The sequence below is a fragment of the Microcebus murinus genome, chromosome 8, assembly GCF_040939455.1.
Source record: "Microcebus murinus isolate Inina chromosome 8, M.murinus_Inina_mat1.0, whole genome shotgun sequence".
In the NCBI taxonomy this organism is placed as follows: Eukaryota; Metazoa; Chordata; class Mammalia; order Primates; family Cheirogaleidae; genus Microcebus; species Microcebus murinus.
Window position 1 is genome coordinate 107,812,007 of NC_134111.1, and position 5,388 is coordinate 107,817,394.

General features: G+C 64.3%; 2 non-coding genes across 2 annotated transcripts; both read left to right on the forward strand.

Moving 5' to 3' along the window:
* The first annotated feature begins 639 nt into the window (after window positions 1-639).
* LOC142872579 (5S ribosomal RNA) lies at window positions 640-758 on the forward strand. Its single transcript, XR_012920836.1, has one exon. It is a non-coding gene; the product is annotated as a 5S ribosomal RNA (ribosomal RNA).
* A 3,601-nt stretch (window positions 759-4,359) lies between these two features.
* Window positions 4,360-4,478, forward strand: LOC142872590 (5S ribosomal RNA). Its single transcript, XR_012920843.1, has one exon. It is a non-coding gene; the product is annotated as a 5S ribosomal RNA (ribosomal RNA).
* Window positions 4,479-5,388: the final 910 nt, after the last annotated feature.

The window sequence follows — 5,388 nt, forward strand, 5'->3', positions numbered from 1 at the left end:
GGACTGATTTCTTCAGCGCCCCACTAACCACGCCACCCCACCCATGGGACACATCCCAAGAGAGAGAGAGAGAGACGCCCCATACACTCGCTCCCCTCCCCCATGCGCTGTGCCCCAGCCCGGGCCCGGGGGAATAGGCGGCAGCCCACCCACAGGGTGGGGGGCGCAGCTGAAAGGGGTTGTCGGGGAGGGCGGCCCCTGCCTGGGGTCAAAGGGCGGGCGACCCGCGCGTGCGCAATCGGCGGCGGCGGCGGCGGCGGCGGCGGCGGCGGCGGGGGCGGCCACGAGCTGGGGGTGGGCCAGGCGAGGAGAGGAAGGGGGCTGGAAGGTCTCCACCTTGGCGAGTCCAGCCGTGGAGGCGCATCTTGTGTGAGTGTGAGTGAGTGAGTGTGAGTGTGTGTGTGTGTGTGTGTGTGTGTGTATAGAGAGACAGCCCCCCACCCCGGCCCGCCGCTCCCTGCCCGCCCCGCCCCGCCCCGCCTGTCACCCCCGTCCCTCGGAGCCCGCCGGACCCGGCCGGTGAACTCAACAGGCCCGCCCGGTGCGGGTCAGCGCCGGCGCGGGGCCTGGGGCGGGAGGAGGCGGCGGGGAAGCGCAGAGAGGCTCGGCTTCTTGAGCGGGGCAGGGGCGCCCTCCGCCGTCTAGGGCCACACCACCCTGAACGCGCCCGATCTCGTCTGGTCTCGGAAGCTAAGCAGGGTCGGGCCTGGTTAGTACTTGGATGGGAGACCGCCTGGGAATACCGGGTGCCGTAGGCTTCTTTTTTTTTTTTTTTTTTGTTTTGTTTTGCCTCTTGTTCTGTCCCCTCTCTGGGAGCGAGGCGGCGGCCCGGGGCGGGGGTCACCCCCACCCTCAGCGCCCGCCGCGGTGCCTGGCGCCCCAGCCCGCACCGTGGGGCCTCCTCTTGTCCCAAGCCGCGACACCGCCGTCACGCGGCAGCATGCGTGGCTTCTGGACTGTCAGGTCTCAGACCAAAGGTCTGCTCTGTGGGAACCGACACGCTGGAGGAAACCTTGAGAGTCTGAGAGGGGAGGGAGTTCCAGAAGAAGGCCAGGATGTCATTTTGAGGGAGTATGTGACCAGAACTCGTCCCGTTGCTTTTGGGGTTCTATGGGCTACACGTAGGAATCTTTGGTGGTGGCACCTGATGTTGGGGGATCCGGAGTCACACCCAGACCTGCTCCACAGGCCTCCTTTTACTTTTCTCTTCGGATTCATTATGTTTAAAAAGTGTCTCTTATCTCTATGATTGCATTTTCTTTTCTCTCTCTTTTCAAGCAGATGATGGGAGTCCAAGTATTAAGGTGACATGTGTTGCCCGTGCCCCCCTCCCCCCTGTGTTCTTATTCATTAACCTCTGATGTTGTTCCAGCGTATTGTGGGGGTACCAATGTTAAGGTCGGGTACGTTGCCCTCTCCCAGCCTCCCCCCTCGGGTCAGAGCCTCAAGTGCGCCCATCCCCCAGTCGGTGCGCACCCACCCCATTCCTAATGGAGGTGTATGCCCATCCCCTCCCCCCACCCGCCCGACACCCACCCGATGAAGGTGATTCCTCTGTGTCCACTTGGGTGTCCGTCGGTTCGTACCCATTTGCTGGTGAGCGCGAGCACGTGGTGCTCGTGTGTCCATTCTTGGGCTACCTGGCTTACTGGAACGGGTTCCAGCTCTGGCCAGGAGAACCACGAGAGGTGCCCTCTCACCGCTGCTCCTCCTAGCTGAATAGCACTCCGTGGTGTCCACGCGCCACATTTCATTTACGCACTCGTGGGTCGATGGGCACTCGGGTCGCTTCCAGGTCTTTGCGATTGTGACTTGTGCCCTGACTCTAACCCTAACCCTTACCCAGCCCCGTCTCCTCCTCGGCCCCTGCCTGACTGACTCCTTCCCGCCCGGCCTGTCACCTGTCACCGTCCTCTGCCCCTGCCTGACACGCTCCTCCCCGCCCGGGCCGTCACCGTCCTCGGCCCCTGCCTGACGGGGCTCCTCCGTCGCCTGGGCCTTCCAAGGGCTTGGTGTGGACGCTGGTTCCAGGACGCCCTCCCAGGAACCCGGTAGCAGGGCGGCCGCAGCGTCTCGCGCCACCCAACCGTCCGCCGGCCGGCGGCCGTCGCTAAGTGGCCTGCGGGGGACGTGCCCCCACTGTGGGGCGGGCGCCCAGCCTGGTGTCTTCTCTGAGGCCCCGTGGCTGCTTTTCCCCCCCGCAAGGGGAGAGCCGCGGAGGTGGGGACCGCCTCCTCGTGGGGACGTACACCCAGCTCTCCACGTCGGATTCCGGGGCTCTCTGTCCTGCCAGAAGGCCCAGCTGGCCTGCGGGTCCTTAGAGTGGCAAAAACATCCGAAAACTGAGATTGAGGGTCCGGTGGTTGTCTGCACTTTTGTGCTGGGCACCCCAGGGAGGCCCGGGGGCTGGCTGGACAACGCGGTCTGCTGGGCGGGGGGGGGGGGGGTTTGGAGGAGCAACTGATGCCCTTTGCACTTTGGGTAGCAAGTGTCTGAGGTGTCTCTGAGCCCTGCGCCATGTCGGGGGTGGGGGTGGGAGGTCGGGGGGGGGTGGAGGAGCAGGAGGAGGAGGAGGAGGAGGAGGTGGGAAGGGCCGTGGCCTGCAGTCGTGTTCCCGGGGTGGCTTCTTCCACAGGCTGCTTGGCCTGGGCTCCCTGCACCTGGGCCTTTGGAGGACTGGCCCTGTGCTTGCCAACGCTTCCCCTGCAGGGACCCAGAGCTGGGAGGTTGCATCTCTCAGCCCTGGGTCGGGCAGAGCCCCAGCGGGCCATGCCCACAACCTCTCTCAGCACGGGTCCCCCAGAAGGCTCCTTTGGGACCAGGATTCTCTTGCGGGTGACTCTTTAAGGTCTGGCCCCTGGATGGAGGGGCACCAGGAGTAGAGGAGCAGGAAGGGGAAGGGGGTGGCCGTGCGAGGGGACACTTTCAGGCCAAGTCCCAGCTTCAGCCTGATCCTCCTGGGAACCCCGGGGTGTACGTCACACCTCCTGGTTGTCCCGCTCTGAGACAAGGAGCCGGGCTTCGCATTCCCCCAGCAGCCAGTCGTGGGCTGAGGACACCTGGGGCGTTGGGAACTCCCTGGCTTCTCCTTGGCTTAACATCTGGAGCTGCTTGTGAATCGTGCCGCCACACACACCCGAGTGCAGGTGTCTTCTGCACAGACTGCGGGCCTCGCTCTTCTGAATGCCGCTAGCTCGCCACCCACCCACGGGTGAACCTGGTCAGGGTACTTTCTCTCGGGGGCAGACTCTGATCCTGGCGGGCTACCGGTGTCTCTGTTTGCTCCTTTCTTTCTTCCATTTCGGGAAAGGCTTCCTTACTGGGTGTGGAAATCTCCTATGCCTTTCCTCGCCTATTCTGTCAGCTTTAAAATTCTCTTTCAGTTGCCACCCTCACAGATGGATTAGGAAACTCTTTCCGGTGCACTCATTAGTGAAATGACCTCAATGAAGCTGGAATCCAATATCTAATCGCCGATTTTTAGCGAGTCCACACGCCAGGGGGGTCGGGGTCCAATGCAGCCCCGGCCAGGCCCAGGCCCCTAGGACTGGGCCACAGGAGGACACAGAGGAGGGTCCCGGCCCCCACGGTCGCGTTGCCGGCAGTTCTCCAAGGGCTTGGGCGTTTTCCGGAGGTAGGAGATGGAGGGGACTGATTTCTTCAGCGCCCCACTAACCACGCCACCCCACCCATGGGACACATCCCAAGAGAGAGAGAGAGAGACGCCCCATACACTCGCTCCCCTCCCCCATGCGCTGTGCCCCAGCCCGGGCCCGGGGGAATAGGCGGCAGCCCACCCACAGGGTGGGGGGCGCAGCTGAAAGGGGTTGTCGGGGAGGGCGGCCCCTGCCTGGGGTCAAAGGGCGGGCGACCCGCGCGTGCGCAATCGGCGGCGGCGGCGGCGGCGGCGGCGGCGGCGGCGGCGGCGGCGGCGGCGGCGGCGGCGGCGGCGGCGGCGGCGGCGGCGGCGGCGGCGGCGGCGGCGGCGGCGGCGGGGGCGGCCACGAGCTGGGGGTGGGCCAGGCGAGGAGAGGAAGGGGGCTGGAAGGTCTCCACCTTGGCGAGTCCAGCCGTGGAGGCGCATCTTGTGTGAGTGTGAGTGAGTGAGTGTGAGTGTGTGTGTGTGTGTGTGTGTGTGTGTATAGAGAGACAGCCCCCCACCCCGGCCCGCCGCTCCCTGCCCGCCCCGCCCCGCCCCGCCTGTCACCCCCGTCCCTCGGAGCCCGCCGGACCCGGCCGGTGAACTCAACAGGCCCGCCCGGTGCGGGTCAGCGCCGGCGCGGGGCCTGGGGCGGGAGGAGGCGGCGGGGAAGCGCAGAGAGGCTCGGCTTCTTGAGCGGGGCAGGGGCGCCCTCCGCCGTCTAGGGCCACACCACCCTGAACGCGCCCGATCTCGTCTGGTCTCGGAAGCTAAGCAGGGTCGGGCCTGGTTAGTACTTGGATGGGAGACCGCCTGGGAATACCGGGTGCCGTAGGCTTCTTTTTTTTTTTTTTTTTTGTTTTGTTTTGCCTCTTGTTCTGTCCCCTCTCTGGGAGCGAGGCGGCGGCCCGGGGCGGGGGTCACCCCCACCCTCAGCGCCCGCCGCGGTGCCTGGCGCCCCAGCCCGCACCGTGGGGCCTCCTCTTGTCCCAAGCCGCGACACCGCCGTCACGCGGCAGCATGCGTGGCTTCTGGACTGTCAGGTCTCAGACCAAAGGTCTGCTCTGTGGGAACCGACACGCTGGAGGAAACCTTGAGAGTCTGAGAGGGGAGGGAGTTCCAGAAGAAGGCCAGGATGTCATTTTGAGGGAGTATGTGACCAGAACTCGTCCCGTTGCTTTTGGGGTTCTATGGGCTACACGTAGGAATCTTTGGTGGTGGCACCTGATGTTGGGGGATCCGGAGTCACACCCAGACCTGCTCCACAGGCCTCCTTTTACTTTTCTCTTCGGATTCATTATGTTTAAAAAGTGTCTCTTATCTCTATGATTGCATTTTCTTTTCTCTCTCTTTTCAAGCAGATGATGGGAGTCCAAGTATTAAGGTGACATGTGTTGCCCGTGCCCCCCTCCCCCCTGTGTTCTTATTCATTAACCTCTGATGTTGTTCCAGCGTATTGTGGGGGTACCAATGTTAAGGTCGGGTACGTTGCCCTCTCCCAGCCTCCCCCCTCGGGTCAGAGCCTCAAGTGCGCCCATCCCCCAGTCGGTGCGCACCCACCCCATTCCTAATGGAGGTGTATGCCCATCCCCTCCCCCCACCCGCCCGACACCCACCCGATGAAGGTGATTCCTCTGTGTCCACTTGGGTGTCCGTCGGTTCGTACCCATTTGCTGGTGAGCGCGAGCACGTGGTGCTCGTGTGTCCATTCTTGGGCTACCTGGCTTACTGGAACGGGTTCCAGCTCT